This window comes from Lycorma delicatula, chromosome 9 (assembly GCF_047948215.1).
Source record: "Lycorma delicatula isolate Av1 chromosome 9, ASM4794821v1, whole genome shotgun sequence".
In the NCBI taxonomy this organism is placed as follows: Eukaryota; Metazoa; Arthropoda; class Insecta; order Hemiptera; family Fulgoridae; genus Lycorma; species Lycorma delicatula.
The window spans coordinates 111,395,600-111,421,642 of NC_134463.1; the positions used below are offsets into that span (position 1 = coordinate 111,395,600).

At 30.0% G+C, this 26,043-nt stretch overlaps 1 protein-coding gene and 1 long non-coding RNA gene across 3 annotated transcripts in view; one reads left to right on the top strand and one right to left on the bottom strand.

The window, feature by feature from the left end:
* Positions 1-26,043, bottom strand: part of LOC142329741 (acetylcholinesterase-like) — a 243,270-nt gene that overhangs the window by 46,636 nt on the left and 170,591 nt on the right. The gene's annotated exons all lie outside the window — the stretch shown is intronic.
* LOC142329742 (uncharacterized) overlaps positions 19,459-26,043 on the top strand; it is a 217,034-nt gene continuing 210,449 nt past the window's right edge. The window contains exon 1 of the long non-coding RNA XR_012757586.1: positions 19,459-19,691. This is a non-coding gene — a long non-coding RNA (uncharacterized LOC142329742). The remainder of the gene's footprint in view (positions 19,692-26,043) is intronic.

A 26,043-nucleotide genomic window follows, 5' to 3' on the forward strand; every position in this document is an offset into this window, starting at 1 on the left:
TACTCTGCAGAGTTGCCAAGGCGTCTGTTCGCAGTCTGGCGTGTAAGTTTAAATGTACTGGTAAATGTGTAGTCTTGAACAGACTCAGGCCGACCACTCCTGAGACGTGTGGTTAATTGAACCCAAACACAAAAGAACACCGGTGTCCACAATCTAGCATTGAAATTCGTATTAAAGCAACTGCTTTTACTAGGAATCGAACCTTAGAACTCTAGACTTCGAAAATCAGGTGATTTTGCAATGACGAGTTTAATCATTAGACTAAACCGGTGAATTATACATATATATATATATATATATATATATATATTATTAATATTTTTTTTAAATGTTCTTGAGCTTTCTATTTATGATATTTTCACAATAACCGTTTTATATTAAATAAATATGGTGAAAGAAATATGGTTTTATAAATTGGACAAATTTTAAATTTCATCGATTGAGTCATCAAATTTTTTTTTATTTAAAGAAAAGCTGGCAACTCGGTGTTATAATTATCATTTGAATTTTACATCACCTGATCTCGGATTCGATTCCTTGCAAACTTTTGAGATTTTATATCATTTATTTCTTGAATCATCTGTTTATCCGAGATCGAAATGCTAAAAAAAGATAATAAAACAAGGTTTTAAAATGATACTCAATATTCGTTGTGAACCTGCAGTTAATATTACAGTATTCCGGTATTATAATTTTTTTTCTTTTATTAATTGACTTCCATTCCCGTCGCGGAAAACACCGAAAAATACCACTAGAAGGTAACAGTACTTTGTTTCACATATTTAAAAAAACATTTTTAATTATATTTTATGTTATTTACTTAAGTAATCGGAGGCAGGTACAGCCAGTTGCATCCCAGCGACAGTAACAGTGGCTATTTTAGTTGAACCGCCGCACCGTATACCGTCGCACCCCTTACAAAACCGAAATTTTAAAAAACCCAAAATTAGTTTATAAATTTTATCTGAAAAGTATTTGCAAGCTTAAATTTAGTGAATATCTCGTTTACTACAGTCGGAAATGGGGAAAATTTGCAATCGTTTTTCAAATTTTTTTTAACTTTCTTCACAACTTTCAAGGTTTAATTTCAAAAAATCTAGAAAAATTGATTTTTAGATAATTACATGAACATTACACACACCAAAAATCAAGTTAATATCTCACTTGTTATCGAGCAATTAAAAAGAATAGCCCGGTTTAAAAAAAAAATTAAAAAATCCATTTTACTCCTTTAAACTTGGATTTTCAAAAAAATTAGAAATTTTTTTTAGATATTTACATGAAAATTACACACACACACACACAAAAAAAAAAATCAGTTTGATACCTTGTTTGTTAGCGAGAAATTCAAAAAGTACTAAATTTCATTGTTACTCCATTTTCACCCTTGAAACTCGGAATTCTTCTAAAAGTGCACTTAACAACGTAACAACATGTATAAAAAAATTTCATCAATTTATATTAGTAGTTTTTGCTGGCCGTTGATGAATCAGTTAGTCAGTCAGACAGGATAAGTTGCATATGTACAGAGATAAAAGGAATTTATTTTTTCTCAGATAAGTTGACATTATGTTGGTAGCATTTTTTCTACTCTCAGCCGTAAGCAGAATACAAGAGGAAACCTCTTAACTCCTCAATTTTCCAAAGAGATGCTGTCCAGCATGTGTGACTCACGTTATTTTTGAGAATGATTATGTTTTTTTCAGCTAGATAAGCCTCTTATATTAGATCACCTAAGACCTCATATAGTAAGAAACAAATCTCATTTATTATATTATCTTAACCATCGAGCCTCCAATTAGTAAATTTTTCTTTTCATTTTATCTTAATCAGCGAATAAAATTAAGTTGATGAATGTCTTTTCAAATCGAGTAGATGGAATTGTTGCTCACTTTTTTCAGCAGTGAAAGACAGAAATATTCTTATGGGGGTTAGTAACATCATCATCTCATATTGTATTATCAGGTACGTAATGAAGCAGCGCTAACCTAGCTTATCCCTATCCTTCATTTAAGAGGAGGGTGTCTTTGTGAGTCTAAGAATACTCAACTCTTTTTATCTGATTAAAAATACACAATTCATAGAAAAAATATTCATGTCTGTAACTTTTATTATCTCAATATTTTTAAACGTATTTTATGCTGGTTGTAAATATAATGAAAAAAAATTCAATAAAACAACATAAGTGTCTTAAAAGTTTATTTTTTCTCAAACGCTTTTTTTGCGAATATGTATGTATATATATATATATATATATATATATATATATATATATTTTTTTTTTTTTATATATATCGTAGTAATACGAGTATATCTAAAAGCCTTCCCCAAAAATATATAATTCACTAGTCAAATAATTTTTCAGAAGTTTTGAAAACTAAATATACTAAGTTAATCGAACTAAGTTTACTGTTCGTAAATTAAAATATCGATTATGTTTTCTTATTTATCCCTTGTTGTTTATTATGTAGACGAAGAAATCCCACCAAATTTTCAGAATTGAAATTGACTCAAATTAATTTTTTTTAATATACGAGTATATTTATTGTTATTATTTTTAATTATGAAAGAGCGGGCATCAGTATTTATGGTGATTACCCCGGTGGAAATTGGTAGAGCATGAAAAGATGCCGCGCCTGACCGATATTCAAACCCGGGATCTTCTCACGAAGTGCCGAGACGCTAGCTACTCAGCCACGGAGTTCAGTGGTAGTATTAATTATATTAAACGCATTTTGAACGAATCAATAAAACAAACGAATAATATAAAGTAAAAAAATGACATATTTTTAAACGTTAATTAAAAATAAAACAGACTTCAAAAAATTAGTCGCATTAAAAAAAAAATAAATTTTTTTCAGCAGTTCTTTAAATTTCGATTTTTTTTTTAAATCGGTCCCAAATTAAAAACAATTATTAGCAATTTCATTTAAAGTTGAATTTAAAATGTAGACATTTAAAGAATAATTGTAATATAATATTTTTAAATTTTTAGTTATTGTTTTAAAATCTGCTTTATTTATTTTTTTATTTATAGGTTTCCAGTCAGTTTTGAAAAATATTTTGAAGTAAATCTTTTGAAAAAAAAGTGTGTGTGTGTGTGTTTTTTTGTCTTTAGTCATTTGACTGGTTTGATGCAGCTGTCCCCAAGATTTCCTATCTAGTGCTAGTCGTTTCATTTCGGTATACTCCCTACATCCTACATCCCTAACAATTTGTTTTACATACTCAAACGTTACCTGCTTGCACAATTTTTTCCTTCTACCTGTTTCTCCAGTATTAAAGCGACTATTCCAGGATGCCTTAATATGTGACCTTATAAGTCTGACTCTTCTTTTAACTATATTTTTCTAAATGCTTCTTTCTTCATCGATTTGTCGCAACACCTCTTCATTTGTCACTTTATCCAGCCATCTGATTTTTAACTTTAAAAGATATATTTTCCTTTTTAGTTACGGTAAAATATTTATGATCAACAGAAGAACGTGTTCACTAAAATAGAGAAGAAGAATTTTCGAATTGAACACAGACTAATTTAAAAAAAAAAAAAATATATATATATATATATATATATATATATATATATATATATATATATATATAAATAGAAATAAGTTTTTTATTTATTCCTATTTATTGTAAATAAATAGGAATCAAATTGAGTACCTCTTCCTTTTTTTTCAGACAAATAAATAAAATTTCACTTTGAGAATAGGAGGCCCTATTCAAAATTTAAAATTATTTTGTTGAAAATATATTTTAATTTTGCTTAAGTTTAATTTACTTCTATGAAAGGTAATTGAGAAGCTTCATCCTGAAAAATTAAATCATATTAAAAAAAAATCCCTTTCGGCACGCCGGAAGGCACAGGTAGATTTTACCGGTGGTAAGTAGGGAATAAAAGAGATTTCCACCTTAAAGTTAAGAAAAACTTCAAATTTACTCAATACGACAATGGTTGCATGTGAAAAAATGTTTCACATATTTATCATACGACAAGCTCCATATTCTTACAATTCCAGAAACATTTTGTACATCCCTTGCCGTAAGGGTTAGTCATATCAAAAATGGTTTCAGACAAAAGTTTTAGATAATGTTTAGAGGACTAACGACCACTTTAAATCGATTCGAAACTGTTCCTATTAAGAGGAGTATGATTTTTTTTCTTCGAAACCCCATTTTTTCCACCTCCTGAGCCAATGGTTTGTGATATCAAAAAACTTTACTTAGATAAGTTTTAGGCCCTTATGTAAAGAATAGTAGAACTTTAAAAGAATTCGATATTTTACTTAATAGGAAAGTTATAGCGATTTTGTTTTCGAAAAAGCCCCCAGTTTTTGCGTCGTTATATTTTATGTAAAAATTTGAAAGTGATTGGTGAAAAATTACGGCAGTTATCTTGTCCACAAGAAATTGAAAAATATATATATATATATATATATGCAAACGTTTGAACTGACGGTTGTTTTGGGGTCTGGGGGATGTGAAACGAGAATATATATTGAAATTTTCCAGAAGTAGAATCATGGTATCCATTACAATAAGTAGCTTTCTTATGAAATCTACCTAAAAATAATTCTAAAATGTATGAAAAAATAACATTAAAAAAAATTTTTTTCTTTATAAAAAAAAACAGATTAATGAGTTTAATATATATATATAAACATAAAAACTTTTTAAAATGGTTTTTAAATTTTGGCTTTTATAATTTGGCGTTAGTTTAAAAACAAACGTGTACTACTCTCAATTTAGTGACAACTTCAAAAAGTTTCTTCCATCCAACCGCAGAAAAAGTGGGTGGAAGAATAAGAAAAAAAGTTATAACCTAGTAGATTAAAAGAAAACTGTTTAAAAAAAACAGGTTAATATGTGCATGCATCGTAATTACCTCAGATATGTCTATAAAAGAACGGGTTTACTTTTTAACCGGTCTTTTCCAGGAGCGGTAAGGAACTCGCCTCCATCAGATTCGTTTCTTTTAAACGTAATATGTGCGTGCTATTGACGTATAAACAAGATATGCTAATAAAAACTAATTTATTAATTCTAATCGAAACATGCTAAATGAAATTACAGTTGTTTTTTTAACCTGCTTTTCATATTACTTTGTTAACAGTTTTCCTGTTGCTTATTTTAAACATTCAACAAATTAGTTTTCTTGTAGTTACATGACTGTTCTATGTCAAGAATTAAGACATGCAATTTTTTTTTAATAAAATTTGTAAAAAGGTTTTTTATTTAGATTTCCATTACATTACTATATTTAATTATTCTTCTATTTGTTTTATGGAGTGTTTGATATCTAACTTCTGGTCTTTTTTTAAATGTTACTTTTATTGAGTATTATTATCCCTCTTTAATTTGAAGATACACAATCTGTGTTTACGAAGAATATTATTTTATTTTGATAAATTTAATCAATTCTAATTGTTGTTTTTTTCATTTTCTAATTCATTAATTAAACATTATACACTTTTAAATTTTAAAGGAAATAGATTTTTTATAGGTATTTATTTAACTTGCTTTAGTTATAATCAAATCTTGCAACTGCTATATCTTTTGATCTATCGTATGAAAATCAATAAAATTTGGTACACGTATGTAACTTCGATGTGTAAAAATAAATATTTTTACTTTTTATCTTAATAAACAAACAAACTTGAACAAACAATAATATTCAGATATAAATATTATTAAGAATATTTTTTTTGGATGTAAAAAGTTTATTGTTCATTAAGACTAAAAAGTAAAAAATAAAACACAAAAAAAAATATATATATATTTGAGCAAATTTGAACCATCAAAGAATTAAAACTTGTGTTATTTTATTACAGATAAATAAAGTATATACATATACTAAACAACTTCATTAAACAAAAAATATATTTTGAAATACAGCAAATGTCTATAAATACTTATTCGAAAACATTGTTATAAAAACTGCGCCACGCTTTTATTTAACGAAATATTTTCATTACTTTTAATTTTAAAATTTAATAATTATTAATTTATTTATTTTTTATTTATTGGTTATTTATTAGATATTTATATAATTTATTTTTTGCTTTTCAGTGTATTTTTATATTTGTTAATATATTATATTTTTGTGTTTAAAATTCTCAATTTGATTTAATTCTTATTTTTTACTTTTTAGAGGGTTTTTCTAATTTGTTCCCTTTTTTTATTAATGTTAATATTAATATTAGTTAAATAAAAGCTTTTTTTAAAAAATAATTTTTTATATGTAATCAAATATATTTTTGTATTTTTTTTTATTATATGGGTATATAAGTTGACTAAGAAATTTAATAAAAATGAGCCTCATTTTCTTTATGTATTTAATGAAATAAAAACAGTCTGTTCATCATAAGTTCAATAAATTTAAAGTTACAAACTCATAAAAAAAGCAATAAAATATGTCTAGCACATCTATGAGCTACAGTTTCACTTAGGTAAATGCGTTTATTAAAATACTATAAAGAAAATGTTATTTAAAGAAATTTGATTGTAGATTTTGAAAATTATAATCACCGAAACTAAGTTCTTCTTGTATATATTACCTTAAAAACAGATTCTTCAGTTCGATTTTTTTCAATTTTTTTTTCAAATAAAATTCTAAAAAAATCGTTAATCAATAACTGTAAAACAAAACACTTAAAACATATATTTATTAATTAACTTTATTTTCATTTTTATTGTACGTATATTTATCCTCAAAAACAACAGCATGTTTAATGTTTAAATTAAGATAAGTAAAGCTAAAATAGTCTTTAAACATTAAATAGATTTTTAATTAACATTCACAGTCCCTTCTGACTTATTATTTACATTGTAATTATTATATATTTTTTTATGTTTACATATTTAATTTACAATGTTATTTCATGTATTTATATGTTAAATTATTTATATTTGTATAAAGCGATTTCTATTAATTATTAATTTTTTTATTAATTATATATTTTGTAACACTATTCATAAAAGGGGGATTTATCATGGTTTCTCTTATTCCATCCAGGAAAATAACGGGACAGTTCCTTTTTTATCCATGAAGAAGTAAACATACGAGGTGCGACAATAAAGTAATGAGACTGATTTTTCTTTGCAAGATGTGGCAACCCTGCAGCTTGCGTAGGTACACCATCTTTGACCTTGGTCTATAAGCTACTTCTAGTCCAAGCGGCATATTGATGCAACTGCTCAGTCGTGAGTTGTGCTGTAATAAGTGAACACGTGTTTGTGTCTCTCGTCACAGAAATGAAACCGCAAAATATTGCGCAACGGTATGCCATTTCTTTTTGCGTTAAATTGGGTGAAAACCCGACGACAACTTATAGTAAGCTTCGGAAGGCTTTTGGAGAGGAGGTTATGTCAAGAGCTCAAGTTTTTCGGTGGCTTAAAATTTTTAGTGAAGGCAGAACGAATGTTGTAGATTAAGACCGCAGTGGACGACCATCAACCTCACGGACAGATGTCAACTTGACCAGGGTGCGTGAAATCGTACGATCTGATCTAAGATTATCCGTGAAATTGATTGCAGAAGAACTCAACATCGATCGAGAAACGGTTCGTCTAATTAATATTAACTGAAGATCTTGGTACGAGAAAGATTTGTGCAAAAATGGTCCCCAAAAATCTTACACAACAACAGCGAGAAACAGGGTAAAATGTGGCAGCCAATCTGTTAGAACAAACGGAAATCAATCCAGATTTGTTGAGCTGAGTTATCACTGGTGATGAAGGTTGGTTTTTTCAATACGATCCAGAGACAAAACGCCAAAGTTCGCAATGGTGCTCAAAGGGATCACCCAGACCAAAACAAGCTCGCATGTCAAAGTCAAAAGTGAAATGCATGCTTGTGTGCTTCTTCGATTCCAAGGGAATTGTTCATAAAGAGCGGGTGCATCCTGGACAAACAGTTAACCGATATTTCTACAAAGAAATTTTAAAAAGACTTCGTAAACGAGTTCTTCGTGTCTGTGCCAACATTGCTGATAATTGGATTCTGCATCACGATAATGCGGCATCCCATACTGCTCTGTCATTAGAGCAATTTTTAACCTCAAAACAAATTTCAGTACTACCACAGCCACCTTATTCACCAGATATCGCTCCGTGCGACTTTTTTCTATTTCCAAGAATCAAAATAGCGGTCAAGGAACACCGTTTTCAAACAACACAAGATGTCCAAAAAGCTGTGACGAGGGTCTTGGAGGATATTACAGAAGACGAGTTCCAGAAATGTTACCATCAATGGCAGAAGCGCTGGAATAAGTTTGTGCAATCAGAGGGGAACTACTTTGAAGGAGACAACACTAAACATGACTAAAACGGTAAGCAACATTTTTTCACATCAGTCTCATTACTTTGTTGTCGCACCTCGTATACATTTTGGTCGCGATCTTGCAATATATTACTATGTTTAAAAAAAAAATTACTCAATTTATTACTTGTAATAAATAATATATTAATAAAAAGCTTCTAACTGGAATCACGTTAGTCGAAATAAGTGAAAGTTAATACTACGAACCATCTTGGAAATAACAGGGCTAGTCGGCGATATTATACTTTAATATTTCCTAATTCAGTTTTTTTTTCAGCCGACCTCCATCGCGCGCGGTAGCGTCTCGGCCTTTCATCCGGAAGTCCTGGGTCGAATCCAGGTCAGACATGGCATTTTTCATGCGCTACAAATTTTAATTCTCGTAGGGCAAAATGACCAAAGCAGTCGATGCCCGTCATCTGAAAAAAATTCTTTGTGTTGTAATTAAGACTGAATGTATGATATACTGGCGAAATAGTGAGAAAAAATTATTTCTAAATCGTTTAAAACTTTTTTTGGATATGATAATATAAATATTTTACGTAGAATAATTCTAACTAAAAATTTGCGACCAAATATCATTCGGTAGATCATTAATTCCCAAAGTGGTCCAGGTGGACCCCCAGGGGTCCACGGGAGACTCGATGGGGGTCTACGTTGGCGTGAAAAAAAAATGGGGGTTCACAATTCGTAAGCGGGGGTCCACGAAAATTCATCTGGTTTCGATAGTGAAGAACTAAAATGTAGGCTTGACTTTGCGTATCAATCTAGGCAGATAATGTTTTGAGAAGCAAAATTGTAACTATTTTGTGATTGTCATTGTAGAAGTTACATTACGTTATTAATGTTTAATTTTAATTATATTACGATAATTTTATTATATTACATTGCAATATGATAACAATAATAATTAATAGTGTAATGATTACATATTTGAATAAATGGAACACAATAAAATATACTATTTTTCTTTTGCTTTTTACCACTCTGAATGGGAAGTTTTCGAAATAAAATAAGTGAGAATCGATTGCTTTCTTGTGCTGTGAGTTGATGTCAAAAATGTAAAGTTGGATTGAAGCATTTTTTTTGATCGGCCAACTTTACTTTTTTGACACCCACTCACAGCACAGTCGATCAAAAATTAACCAATCAATTCTCACATTTTTATCGGAAGCTGTTAGTTCGTGGAACTCAGCCGTAACGCAAATTTTCATAGTTAGATCTAATCTTCACATTTTCCGTCGACTGGTAATATGGTAGAAATGTAGCTGCAGGGGGTCCACCGGAACCAGCAAAATTTTGAAAGTGGTCTATGAGAAAAATAAGTTTGGGAACCTCTGCGGTAGATGATCGCTTGGGATAGAGTAAACCTGCAAAATGACCGCCTCTGAAAGGAACAATTTAAATTTTGCAAAATTTAATTAATCTTTTGGGCTGAATTTGAACTACTTATTAAGGACGTCAGGACTCACGTTTTCCAGCAAAATTAATGCAATATGTATATGTTACATTACAATTTAAATTTTGCAAAAATTAATTAATCTTTTGGGCTGAATTTGAACTACTTATTAAGGACGTCAGGACTCACGTTTTCCAGCAAAATTAATGCAATATGTATATGTTGTTACATTAAAATTTCGTAACAAAATAAGGATTTATTTGCAATTATCCCAGCAAGAAATTATTGATTCTTAATCTGCTACTACTCATACTGTACGATTTTGAATGATCTAAAACTTTTCATAAAACTCTTTTTTGATAGGAATTTAACTTTTTATTATAGACGCGAAAACCCGCTAAAAAGTCATTTTTTTCAAATTTAGATATCTATAAACAACAGATTAATGCAATTTTCTCGAGTGGAAAACGTATAGGTTTTAATTCTCTATTATTACTTTACATGTTACACTAATATTGGTGTAATGTTACACCTACAAATACTTGTAGGTATTTTTTGCATCTTAAAATCTTATTTGCCTGGATTACTAACTAAAGACAAATTGGAGACATTGAAATCGTTTATCGGCCTACCCAAGAACGCATATATATGAAAAATACGGTGGTTAGCGGGATGGCATATATATATTATTTAAACTAACACTGCAAAAATTGTACAGAATTTGGCTCGTACTATGCGAGGTATGTGTTTAATATCGTTTTAAAAAATTTCAAAATGTAATAGGTTCAAAATTAAATCCGTATATATTACTGTAATATTGTTTTTAATGTACATTAAAAGTTAATCTTCACCAAATTGAACAATTTTGTTTATTTTTTATTTTGTTTTGTAAATAAAACTTTCTACTTGTCTTACTTAATTTTTTTTTCTCTTAAGTGGAAAAAGTTTTTACACAAAAAGTTACATTACCTACAACGTTTGAAGATTAAAAAATATATAAGAGCGGTCCAAAAGTAGCAGTACAGCCTATTATTTCAGAAGTTTTAAAGAAAATGAAACATTTGGATATACCAACGTAAATCAGGTATGAGTGCCCACCTTTGGGGTATAACACAACAATGGCCGCCATTTTCAATCGCTGTCCATTTCTTTAAATGGGAAGGGGGTCATGTGACGTATCAAAACAGATTGAAGTTTTAACAGGAATTAATTTCTGCAATCAGATTTCACATAACTGTTACAGTTTAGGAATTATTAGCATCTAAAAGTTTGAAAGTCTTATTCTTTTGCAGGTGACATATTGAATGATTTTGCGCTGGTATTTAATGACACATCCACCTTGAATTATAATTTAATTTATTGATTACTGAACTAATTACACATTGAACTAGTGAACTGTATTAACACATGTTGTCGATTACGCTTCCAATACCAGACTCCACCGTCGCTCCCAACTTTCGTACACTCATTCGTCCACCCCCACCACACGACACACGAACAATCACACTCGAACGCACATACAGAACAGTCATCCACATATAATTGCTTTGACGAAGGCAGAGCGAACTGAGGTGATCCTGATGTCTGGTGAACGAAGCAGTCGAGTCGTTGCAGCAGATTTAAGCAGGCGCCATCCAAAGAGACAGCCGATTTCGCATAACACTGTTGCATGTCTCATATCCAAATTCAAAGAAACTGGAAATGTGCCTGTCAGGCGATGTAGTAGTCGTTCCAAATCTTCCACTAATGAAACAACCTCGACGATGGTCTTGACTGCCCTTATGAGTATCCCACAACGCATCACTCAACGTCTTGCGAGTGAAATTGGTATTAGTTGTTCCTCCATTCTGCGTATTCTTCATAGCAACAAATGGCACCAATTTAAGATGCAAATGCTGCAAAAGCTTTCTGAGGACGACCCAGACAGACGTGTCGAGTTCTGTACGTAGGCATTAAGTTAATATGAGAACAACCCTACGTTCCCACACAGTATCCTGTTCAGTGACGAGGCAATGTTTTATGTCAGTGGCGAGGTGAACCGACAGAATAACTGATATTTGTGTGATGAAAATCCCCACTGGATTGACCCATCCAATGTTGTTAGAGATGTTAACATTATGGTGTGGTTTCGGATGTGGGGTACCCGTACGGTTGGACCAATTTTCTTCGATGGAACCCTAAAATTCCGAGCGGTTCTTGGACATGCTAAGAGACACGGTCTTTCCTTCCCTTTTAAATGAAAATGGAACATTCCCTTCGTTTTTTCAACAAGATGGTGCCCGCCACACTTTGGACTAAATGTTCGTCAGTGGCTCGATGTCCAGTTGCTTGGGCAATGGACTGGTCGGCGTGGCCCATTGGAATGGACATCAAGATCACCCGACCTCACACCTGTGGACTTTTATTTGTGGGGGCATTTGAAGCAACTTGTTTACACAGAGAGGATTCGTGTTGTTTACCATCTGTAACAAAGAATTATGCTGTGCTGCTCGGAAATCACACCAGAAGTGCTTCTGCGAATGTCTGTTGACTGGATGAAGCGACTGTAGTTATGCATTCAAATCGGTCGACAGATTGAGCACATCATGTAGCCCTATAATCAATTTTGGATGCCAATAACTCCTACACCGTAACAGTTATTTGAAATCTGATTGCAGAAATGAATTCCTGGTAAATTTTCAATCTGTTTTGATACGTCATATGACCCCCTTCCATTTAAATAAATGGACGGCGATTCAAAATGGCAGCCATAGTTGTGTTATGCTCTAAAGGGGGGCCCTCATATCTAATTTATGTTGGTGTACACAAATGTATTATTTTGTTTAGAACTTTTGAAATATATATATATATATTCATTATAATGCTTGGTAATGAAACATTTTAACTTAATAAAAAATACCTAATGTGATTCTGATATTTAAACTGCGTCATTAATAAATTTTAATATTTTATTTGAAAAAAATGTTGTTAAGTAATAATAACAATGTTCCCGCATTCCATAAAGCATTAATAACACGCCCTTAGTTACATCTATAGTCTGTTTGATGCATTATTATAATCTTTTTAATCCTTATCAAACAGGTTTCTTGCATTTCTTGTGTATGTCGTTTCTTAGACGAGCTGCGTATCTTGTAAGCCTACCTATACGTTATATTAATTAAACAAACAATACGTATACTAAGTTTATTAATGGATTCAATTGAACTCCAATTGAATTACAGAAGGAATTAAATACGCGATCAGCAGGTCCCGTCTCTTCGACTGCTCAAGGCAGGCGACCAGGCTCGCTCGCACTCAACAATTCGTGGGGAAGTAGTTTTTACCCCAGCGTTTCGACCTCAGACTACTTCGGTATCTACAGGAACTAGGCCTGTCTGTTTCAAGGATTCTCGAAAGGAAATAGGCTGCGACGCTCCTTGGCTGCGAGTATCTCAAAAAATGAAATATTTACCGTCTGGAAGTCATTAACCGGACCCACATTACCGATTTGCTAGGGACCAGTTTAGGGAGATGACTTACAAGTACAACGGTTACACACACACACACACACCTATTCAGATGCCTCTGTCTCGGCTGACGGGTGCAGCTGTTCAGTAATTCTCCCTGATAACGAGATAACATATAAGCTTAGTACCTATTCCTCTGTGTTCTTTTGCAAGGCCTACTCTGCTTTGAGAGTTACTGAGACCCGTAGTGATGACAGCTTCCTGATAACAACTGACTCTATGAATGTAATTAAGAGCTTGAGCTGCAGACGATCTGAACTTATTATTCAAATAATTTATGACACCCTCTCAAGAGTAAACAAAACAGTGGTATTCGTACGGGTCTCGGATCATTGCGGCATCCTCGGGAACGAACGGGCTGATGAGGCTACCAAGAGAGCGGCAAGAAACGGCCTCTGGTTAGAATGAACATGTGAGACTTCATGAAGATAGTCCGTGTAAAATTACGTACTCAGTGGAATAAGTTCTGGCTGCTGAATCTTTCCACGGCCTTACATGGCATCCGGGAGGTAGTTTTCGAGTAACCTTTTGTCCCAAAGAGCAGAAGTGACCAATTCATCCTAACTCGGCTGAAGATTGTACACACAAAACCCCACGCCCAAAGCTAACTCATAGATTACCCGATGTTCAGATCTATTCGACAACAATTAAACCTGGGTTCAGATGTGTTTACTAAAGAAGAATGAATACTTAAAAAGGCCGTTGTGGTTTCTCTATGGTAGTGGAATGAAGAACTTAATTTAGCGGTTTTGTTTACGTGAGATCCCTTACGGAATACTGTAAGCGCAATGAGAATAGTCTAGTAGTGATGTTGCAATATTTGTTATTCATATTCCAGTTTGTTTCGTGTTTATTGTCTAATGATCATTTAGTTTTACTTAAGCCTCTAATGATTGTTATCGTTGATGCGACTATAATAAAACGCTGTAAAGTTTTTTTTTTTTTTTTAATGACTGAATTTAAAAAAAAAAAGGCAATAAAGATTATTTTTTGAATATATATATACATATATATATATATATATGTATATATATATTCCCTTCAAATTAGTATGTATATATATATATATATATATATACTAGTTGTACCCTGCCACGCTTCGCTGTGGCGCATTGTGGTTGCATGGATGAGAAATGAGAAACAAAACAAAGCATACGTTTCATAGAAGTTTAATTTTGCAATACATGTGGATATACAATATTTTTTGTTTTTCCACTGTCTGCGTAGATATAAAGGCTATCTGGTTTGCCGACTCGGGAACACGCAACATACAGTTGTCCATGTGAGAAGCAATCCGCATCTAAATCTAAACCACACAATTCTAAAGTTTGACCTTGAGCTTTATTGATTGTGATCGCAAATGCCAATCGAATTGGGAATTGCAATCTTTTAAATTGAAATGGTGTATCGGTCGGGATCATGGGTATTTGAGGAATGAGGGCATCTTCACCTTTGAAAGGCCCCGTTAAAATCGTTGCTTCCACTACGTAATTCATCAATTTCTTAACTGCAAGTCGCGTGCCATTGCAGAGTTTTGACCGATTAATATTCCGCAACAGGATAATTGGCACACCTATTTTCAATTTTAATATGTGTGGTGGCATCCCTGGCAGATCAAGTGAGTTTAAAAATTCCGTTGGATAATTAACTACTTCATCTGCTTCCACAACGGTGTCTATCGACTTATATGTAATTTCCTCTCTTTGAATGCCGGATTGAATAACATTATTAAGTCGATAGACATCTTTATTCTTTGCGGCTAGGATAGTTCGTTCACTGAGCCGATCGTGATTTCTATGATTAATTTGAATACCAGGAAATACTTTTTCGATCGGTTCTTCTTTCGATGTTACAAATTACAAAAATTACCAGGAAATGATATTCGTCTAGACATCTCATCGACTGGCAGCTGTCCGTTTCCAATGTCCAGTAACTTTCGTAACGGGCGTTTTGTCTGCGTGAATGACAATCTTGTGGGTATCTGATAGCATCATATCAATTGCCGTTTTGAACAAACGCACCAAATTGTTCCTTTCGTGAAGGAGCTTCTGTAGCTGCGAAATAATGGATCTTCTTAGCGAGGTATGTATTCCACAACGTGCATCGACTTCATCTGTATCATCACCAATGAAGTACATTTGAAGGAATTTATGGTCACTATCTGTGAACGGGAGCAGGGAGCCAGCTTTGTGATATATTTGCCCTTTGATTTTAAAAGTTGGCATGAATTGAGTAGTCACGATTTCTACACCAAATGACGTCATTTTAACCAAATTTTTCGTTTAATAACGAAAAATTGTCATTTTGAAAAGGCCAAAAAAATTTATTTAAACTATCTTCATCTATTTCTCACGGTTCTCATAGCTGCAGCTCGACAACAATGAGACACAGGACAGACAGTATTGAAAAGTGGCTAAAAATTAATAATATTAACTAAATACATGAATTTAAATAAATAAGTAAAATATTAGTTAAAAAATAATTATAAAAAATTAATATTTTTTCTGACCATCTACCATATAAAACATAACCTCTACTTACGATTTGGTGAAAGGCGCAGCTCAATCACGATACGATCACACAAAAGTACCTCCATTAAAGTGAATATTTAATTCAGATTGTATAATAATCTGAATCAGATGCAAGTGGATACGTTTTTTTTTTTTTGTTAATTAACAATGTAATTGTTTCACATGTGACTGCGGTTGTCGTTAGCTAGTATGGCGAATGTTCCCCTCGCTTCCGGCAGATGGCGTGGTGACTGGTACACAGCTGACCGTTAAAAAAACTTTTCTCGCGGTCGCGGGTATGTGACTGATGCGAAAAATAGATAAAAACAATCTTTGATGCGGGTTATATATCGTACTAAAATTTGAGCTCAATCGGTGCAGAACATTTTGAGTTTTTGAAGCGTACACAAACGAACTTAACATTTTTATATATAAAGATATATATATATATATATATATATATATATATTTTAAATCAGCACTCAAAATTAGGAATAATAAGTTGAGAATTATTTTGAAAAAAATTATTTAAGCAAATCTGAAAAAATAATTTCAGTGATTTAGTACATTTTTTAGTTTTTTTTTTAGTTTATTATATAACTAGATACGTAAAAGCTACATAATAACTAAATTTTAAAAAGTTAATAAATATCAACAAAAAAAATTTACAAACTATATTTAGAACACATTTTTTGTTAAAAGATCTCACTACCCCATTGTTTTGAGTTTCGACTCCCAATCAGGCTTGGATTAATTCATATATTAAAAGATTTAATTCTCATTACAAATAAAAATAATTACACGTGAGGATCGCCTAAACATATTTCATTTAGAACGTTTTCTTTATAATCACAGATCTCATCGTATATCTTTTTAAATTAATTTTTGTGCCATGAACAGTTATTTAATGTCATTACCATGATTTTATTAATAGAATCAATATATATAAACATCTATTTTTAATTAAAAAATATGTCTCAGAACAATACTAGCAATAGTATGTTTAACGCGTTTAATTAATTCTGTCATAATGATATTTGAATTTAAGTTTCTTTTTTATAAAATAGATGGCTATTTAATTTAACTCATGTCAGTTACACAGTTGATATGTACACGTGTATATTATCAGTAGAGTAGTTCTACTCTATTTATATAACTAACGAAAAAATGTATGTAACATTTTATTTTACGTCATATCATATCGATTATAGTTTATAAAAAAGGTTTATATTTTTATTTTATTAACAATTTTAAATAATAAATTTTTAACACGATCAGTTCATGGATATTTAACGGTAGATCTTTTTTTTATTTTTACGTCGATAGGAATAAAGTTTTCTCAAAATGAAAACAAGATTTATTTCAGAAGTATCGGGAATTCACCATGAACGAAATTCCATTCATAATGTGCTTTAAATAAAAAATCAATATGGTTTCCGTATTTATTCCTGTTTGGAATCGTAAGAGCTAATTGAAGACATAGAATAAATAAAAAAAAAAAAAATATCATAATTGATAATTAAAAACAAATAAACGGCTGTACTAAATTTTTTATTCAGAACGTAAAAATACTCACTACCTATCTATATATTCTAGTAGGTCATAAATAGGAAAGAACATTTAAAAAAAATGTAATTGAAATACATAACATGTAATTAAATTATGATTTATAAATGCCGATAATATAAAATTACGCGAAATCTTCTCTTATATAAAAGAGAATGTCCTGACTGATTCACCGACTCATAACCAACGGACAACCAAAACTATTACAGGTAGAGACTTGAAATTTTCAGGGTACCTTCGTATTTTTAAGTAGGCGTGTACTAAGAAAGGATTTTGCGAAATTTTGTTCAAATCGATAAAAAATTAAATTTCGTATTAATCTTTTGGACGTATAAGCAACATACGCTATACTAAATATTTTACTATTCCATTGCAATGTTTCCGATATGTGTGTCCGTTGTAGACTAAAAAACTACTGGACCGATTCACGCGCGGGGAAGAAGGGAGAAAGGGAAGAGGGGGAAATGGAAAAAAGAAAAAAAGGGAAAATGAGGAAAAGGAAAAAACGGGAAAAGGAAATGGAAAGGGTAAAGAGGAAGGGAGAAAGGGGAGTAAGGGAAAGAGAAACGGGAGAAAACGGGAAGGGAGAGCGAAGCGAGCCGTGACCCTATGATCGTGACGGGAAGCGCCAGTAACCATAGAGCACGGGCGAAGCCGGGATGGGGATGCTAGATTTAGGATTGTAATAATTATTTTTTTTATCTTTATTGGACTTTGATATTGAACTATTTAATTCATTCATAAAATGGATTGGTCTAACAAACATTGTTCAATTTTCTTATCTTCCCTTTTTTTGTTTTCCTTTATTTAAGTTTGGGGCAACAATTCATTGTTTGTCGTATATTCCTTCAGTATTTTTCATAAAAAAATTTATTTACCATTTTATCAGGATTTAATGAAAATCTAAATATAATATTGTTGATTAAATATTTTTTATTTGTAAAAAAATAAGTTTGCTATTAAAAAAGCATTGCGAGTGAAGCTACACCTATATTGTGGGCGAAATCGCGACGGGATACGCTAGTTAAAGTTTATAAAATTAGGGCTATAAATATTTATAATTTTCTATTCCTAATGTGTAAATCTGTTTAACTTGTGAACAAGTAAACCCATTAATCAATGAGGTATGGCATGTGAATGAGGTATACTCTAATACAGACTCCATACCTGAGACTTGTAGTTAATTGAGCCCCAACCACCAAAGTACATAGGTACTATTCAAATCCGTATAAAAATAAATTACCCTTTAATAGGTAAACCTATTTAAACCTCAGAACCTTCGAGTTGAAAATCACTTGATTGGCGACTACGGTTTCATCACTAGACCTGTCTAGTGAATGAAAAAAAAATATATATTTCATGAAGTGCGTAAAAAATAATTTCTGTAACTAGGAAACATTACAAAATACTATATGATAACTAAATAAAACAACAGAATACTTTTATCATAAATTTTTTAATTTTGATAAATTTTTTAAATTTTAAACGAAAGTGTTTTCTCAGTTAATAACGCCCAAATTATTATTTTTTATGTTTAATTAACACCAGCCAAACCGTGTATTTTTTTCATTTTGTTTCTTTATATCACATATTAACAAATTTATTTTTGTATATTTAAATCGTTAATTACAATAAATTAAAAAAAAAATGTAGTCTATAAATATTTTAATTAATTTAGGTCTAATTAATTTATTAATTAAGTAAGCAATATTAAACTTGCTTTAAATAATTTTAAAATAAACCTACTTATTTTTATAGCTAATATGTTTTAAATGTTAATAATAAAATGTTTTTTAACACTTATGTATATCGCAAAGTGGTTTAGAAATTTATAATTTGTGATTTGATTGAGATTCGACATCGAAACTTTTTGGTTGGAAGATTAAAGCCCTACCATTATGTCATTGTCATGAAATAAATAAATAAATAATATATTTATTTATTAAAATTGCCAATTAAAATAAGATTTTAATTTATATAAAATCACTAAATAATTTTTTTTTTTTAATTACTACTATTATTACATTATGTTAATAAAATTTGAAGAGATTCATTTTTAGAAACTTAGTATAAAAAAATTTGTAACCGTTCATTAGCGATGATGCAGCAACAATCATGTTATGTTTAAGACGACAGCCGATGGTTCACGGAAAATAACGAATGCACACTTGCTCTATCTGTCAGCTGTCTTACGTATTCTCTTTTCGTTTCAGTTAATAAAATAGGTATTTATTACACTACCACCACGTGTTCTTTCATCGTGAAGTATATTAGATTTTGTTGTTTATATAACGCGTTAACTACTTTTTATGTGCGTATATTTTATATTTCAATTCAGTGACTATTACCGTTATTTTGTGTAATTAATAAGAAAAAATTTCTTGAAGGTATGTGCACTTTATTTCTTTCAATAATAATTGTTCGTTTTGTTATTTCTTGTTTCCTAATCTTTAATTAAACGATTCTTCGTTTAGATACTAAGTAGTTTTTTGGAATTTCACAGCCAGAAAAAAAATTATAATATGTACATTTAAAATTAACTAGACGAGGTTAGTGAGCAAAGCGAGTTTAGGTTATGTTTAGTTAGGTTATTTTGATTTACGTACAATTCGTTTAGTAACGGAATCGTATATGTATCAACATAATCTAATTAAATATAAGCTACGCTCGCTAATCTCGTCTAATTAACGTTAAATACACAACTGAAAAATTTTGGTATAAATTATATACAACCAAATAATATATTAAAGTATAATGATTCTGGAAAAAGATGAAAAATTTTGGTTGTGAAATTCCGAAAAAGTGCCACTAAGTTTTATATTCCTTGCGCGCGCGTGTATTTGTGTGTGTGTGTATATATATATATATATATATATATATATATATATATATATATATATATATATATATATGTGTGTGTGTGTGTGTGTGTGTGTGTGTTACATACAGGTTAATTTCTATAGACACTTATTAATAAGCTTGTTGGGAACCACATACGCGCTTATTACAAATGGAATTTGTAATAAATTCCATGGATTATAAATTACGCATTTACAACATTTTGTCGGTTTAATACATTGTTTGATTGTAATATAAGTACATTTATTATTTAAATACTAACGCTTTTTTATATTATTTTAAAGCTACACTTAATAATTTAAAAATGCAAATTCTTTTTAAGTCTTGCTAGTAAATTTAATTTGTATCTTTATTTATTAATAAGCTTACACACGCACCATTGTGTACCTAACATCGCATGTAGACCATCGGCATGTTATGTACAGATGGTGTAACATAACTATCCTATGTTATAGGAATATTATAGCGGGCGGCTTACAGCTGTGCACATTGCGTGCGAGTGAGATAGAATTATAAGACGGGTGGAGCAGTTGAGTTATTACGTTACGAAAACATCTTGTATAGCTCAATATACTTTAACAATTAAGTTACTATAGGATATTTTAACAGCGCGGTAAGCCAGCCGTCAGTCTTTGTGCACAGCAATACGTCGCCGCTATATGAATGTACTACATAGTTTAGTTAAGATTTTATATTGAACGCAAAAGTTAATTTCGACACTCTTTCGGAATTTCATTCCCAAACATTTTTTATTTGTTTTTTTAACGATATATACTTGTAATATTGTCGTGTAATACATAGCAGTCACAGACATCATACAAACTATGATCTTATAGACGTACAATTTAATTTTATTTCTTGACGACCGACTATTATAAACGTAGCAATTTTAATTTAAATAACAATTATACATTTGAATTTAAATTAATATCATTTGGGAAATCCCTGATGATGGAGTAACGGCTCCGAAAGTACTCTGATATATACTTTTAAAATCGTTCGTTAGCGGAACTTTAATTTACACAATATTATAATTCATTAAAAATGCATGTATTTTAATGATTAAATAAAATTATTTTTGAGAAGTTCTTATTGATAGATTTGTTTGCGACTTAGATGTTGGATTAAAAATTTATGTGAGGCAGTTTTTACAGTTTTGGGTCTGTTCGACCTTATCCACCTTAATTAAAAATTTCAAAATGAAAAAAAAAAAATTAACTAAAAGAAATTATCGATTAAATCAACTTACCAGATAACCAGATATAAAAAAAACGAATTCTGTGGTTGCCTATGGCTCATGTAGAGGCTCGTATAATTAAAAATCTAATTTAAATAGATGGAAATTGCCTCACCTTAAATTTTTTGTGGTAGTTATATAAAATTATGAACTTACCTTCGTTTTGATGAAATTTGTGTTATACTTAGAATCTAAGTTATTCGTTACAATTGAAATTATTCGTCGGAAATTCCTTTCACCCGAGTTAAGTCCCTCAAAGTTATACAATACCCTCACAAAAAAAATTCCTAATTCAGATCTCTTCAAATTTAATATACAGTAATTTCGGACATTATAGGATTAATATTGAGTTGTTTCTTTTTTTTTTAATTTATCGTTTGTGTAATCTTTTTTTTTATGCAAGTTGTTGAACCTGAGGTACGCGTAAAATATTTCTCTTTTTGCTAATATATTTGATTGTGGTCACCCAATCTAATAGTTTAATATTTATTGGAGCAATTTTATTTCTATATATCTAGGAGTTTATGTTTTTTTATCTTAAATGATATCTTGTATTACCTTTTGCAATTATTCAAACACAGTGTAACATTCTTTCTTGAAAAGTGATGACAAGTTTATATGATTGACCGTCGGTATATCTGAATATTATTATATTTTTGTATTATTTAAAAATTGTTCTATGTATTTTATAAAACGTTTCATGTATAAGCGTGAGTGGATATCCTTATTCATTATGTGTTTACTTTTATTGTACGACTTGATATATCATTCGAATATTTTTATATATAAATAATATTCTTATTTATACTGTGCGTATTAGATGTTTTGTGACCTGGTGTGTTTCAGATACGGTACATTTTTAATTATATATTCTATAATTTCAGTGCCTATCTTGAATATATTGATTTATGAATAGTTAAATGTTTTATTGTATTCATATTCTTCACTGAAATGTAAGTTGGGGTATAGTGGTTGACAAATATAGAATATTGTCATGTATTACTCTTTATAAACTGATATGATGTCATTAACACGTATTCCTACTATATATTTTGTTTACGTATCTTTATAAAAAAATATAAATTTGTTTAAAAAAGAAAACGTATTTACATTTTTTAAATAATTTTTAGAATTTACTGGTGATTTTCGATTCGCAAAACATTTTTAATTAAATATTTCTGCTCAAAACATTAGTAGTTACGCTTATTCAAAATCTTGGGTTCTAAAATTTAATTGCTATTACAATTTTAATTTAATTTGTGACAAAATTTTTATCGACAGTGTATTTTTCAAAAAATTAATATTTCATGTCGTTTTTACTCGTGATAAAACGTTTTAAACACGTATTGACAGCTACCATCACTGACTATCATTGTCTTGTAACATTTTTGCATTGTGATTATGGTAGTAGAGAAAGTGATTTTACAGCTTTTTATAGGCTGCTTTTGGATGACCTAAATTGAGAAAAACATGCCTTTAGGATGGGATATAAATATCTAACAACTTTGTAACGTGTTTGTTCAATGTATCAGTATTGTATTATGTTAGGTGTCATACCATAAAAGGTTGTAAGCTGACGTAGATTCAAACAACTCTTGTAACAGTTTCATCGTCAGTTGTTTGTATATTTCGTACTATTAAATTTTATGGATGATCAGACATATTTTTCGAAGTATGCTTTTTAATTTTTAACGCTAAAAAAAGTAATATTATTTTTTTATATAAAATTTCCCTTGGATATTCTAAGAAAGTTTTCATTTCAGTTATTTATTTAGTCAAAACAAAATTATAAACCTACATTTAATGAAAATACTATATAAAAATAAGTAGGTTATTTCTTACTAAATGTTCTTAAAACAATAATAAATAAATAAATAAAATTATTAACTTTGATATGTGTTCAGTTTTTAGTAAGGTCGCATACATAACGTTGTTTAGGATGACGCCATTTTCACTAATTCACTACGAAACCAAACGAAACAAACAAGAATTCCAAGCAGCTGATTTTACGCAACCCTCTCGGTAGTTTGTTACATAAGTTAGCGACTAACTTATTAATTTTTGCTTATAAAATTATATTTTACAAGTATAAATTTTACAAAATATGAAATATTCACTTATATTAAACAAAATGAATCCAAATTTCTGTTGACAAGAACGCTTTCTAACAGAACAAATTTTTACAACAACGATATTTTGTCATCGTTTGAGCACTTCTTTTTCGTCTGTTTTAAAAAAAAATGACATGTTGAAAGTGTAGTGTCAGAAAGAGGACAAGAAAGTTCATGTAAGTGAGGGCAATCCCGTGACATTAAAGGATAAATCTGCGTCTGTTACGCCGAGTTGTAAGCTTTAATAGTAAACAAGCTTGAATTTCTTTAATGATCTATGTATTGCTTCTTTATCGACTTCATAGTGATGTAGCAGAAGGCGAGGCCGTGCGACCATTTTAGGTTTGCAACATTAACCTTTGTATTAAACGTTTTGTTAGTTCACGTGATTGTGCGTTTAATGTTTGATGGCTGTCATGTTCAGTTTTGATGTTATATCTACAGACTTATGAATTATTTTTGTTGTGTATTAGGTATTCTTTTTATTTCATTACATTGTATTAGAAAACGTTATGATATATGTTTGACGGAATGAATTAAGAGAGCTGTCTCCATGAATTAAGTTTACTTAAATGTTAAATTAAATATAATATTGAAGATATTATATATTTAATGTAAATTACAATATTACAAAATTCAATCTTTGTGAAGTTAATTCAATAAATCATTAACGAGAACAAAATGGATTTTTTACATTGTAATTGTACTAATTTTTTGTTCCGGGATGTTCTATTCGGTTTACTTCTCATGATTTTTTTTGTCCTATAATCACTACCCAATCCAGACTATCAGATCCTCTCAGAACATTTAAACTAAATATTATGGTTATGCTTGTGGGTCTTGAAATGTCACGGCTGAGCAAACTAATATCATATATCAATAAATATGTATTAATTAAATTTTTTTTTTTTATCTATAAAGGAATATAAATTTTAGTAACCGATTTTTTTATGTAATTATTAATTTCCAATTTAAATATATATATATATAAATTTATTTATTGTGTTTATTAAAATATATACGAGTGAAATTTTCTTCATTAACAGCTAATACTGTATTCCTGTACAAACATTATTACTAGAAAAAAAATAATAAAGAAAATTAAACTTAACAATTAAAATATAAGATATACTTAAAACTTCTTAAAAAATCCTTAATAAAAATAATATAGAGAAAAAAAAATAGTTTATCTCGTAGAATATTCTAATCACTTTCTCTCCAAATTGAATCGACGTACATAATGCGTTGTCTGATAACGTAAAAGTGTACATTTATTTGTTGTATTAGACTTCTCGTTCCATTATTTCTTATGGTTGTAATTTTACATGCAAATCATCTAAGATAAAAATGTATCTAGTCAGAGTTACTTTCTCTGAGAGTAATATTGTTCATATTATAAGAGTAAAGAAAAATATACTGAATATAATTTAATCATTTCGGTGAGTAGAATGATGTAACAGTATTTTATGATCGAAAGGAAGGAAACTGGAAATCATTTTCCTCACATAAGTCTGGTGCAAAATCCTGACAAGAACTCTACGTCATTACCTATTCTCTTTCGAAATAGGTATTCTGAAAGAGACTTTTAATTCATTTTGTTTCATCTACGTCCATTAAAGTATCGGAAAATAAAAATTAAGATTACTAATAACAATAATAATTATATTATTATTATTAATTTGTGAACGAAATAAAGTAAGTATAGTTCACTCGGATAGGCGATTGTATAGTTGAATTTTGTTTTATGAGTATTTCTAAAGATTCCTACTAAACGGCGCGTTTGTATATTTTCAGCAATAAAATGCTGTCTCTACGGAAACGATCTTTTTTCTTTATTAACCTTTTACTAAAGTTTTACGAATCCCTTATTAAGCAATTCAACTCAATTTTTTTTTTCTTTTTAAAGATTGTTCCTGTCTACTTTTCAGAAGTAAAGTAAACTATACTTCTTAGTAAAAAACTAACTATATATATGTAATAGAGAATCTTAAGTTATTTTTGTTCCTTGCTGACTAATTTGTTTACAACTGGAATTTCTAAGTTGTTTTTAATATTGTAATATTTCTGTTACGTTAAGTTTCGTATCAAATACTGATTCCGTATTAATGTATCATTCAACAAAATTATGGCGGTTTAAACACAGGTGTTTTCTTTTTTTTTAACCCAACTGTACTTAATTTTTCCCTGTCACTTTGTATTTAAAAAATTATTAATGAATTAAGCTTTGCGTAGTTGTTTTGTAGATGATGAATGATGTTTAATAAAGAGTACAGAAATATTACATTTTGAACTCGCTACGGTATTTTCAAATGTTTATGCGAATACCATTCGTGAATAACAGAATTATTCAAAACTGAAAAAAAATTGACCGTTCTACAAACTAACACTCTTATATTACAATAATTTTGTAAACATATATAACAAATAACAAAATATAACAACTTAAAATATAACACAAATATAACCACTTGGTTATATTACGTAGACCGATTTATTTTTCTTTTCTTTTTCTGTTAACAATAAATAAATTAA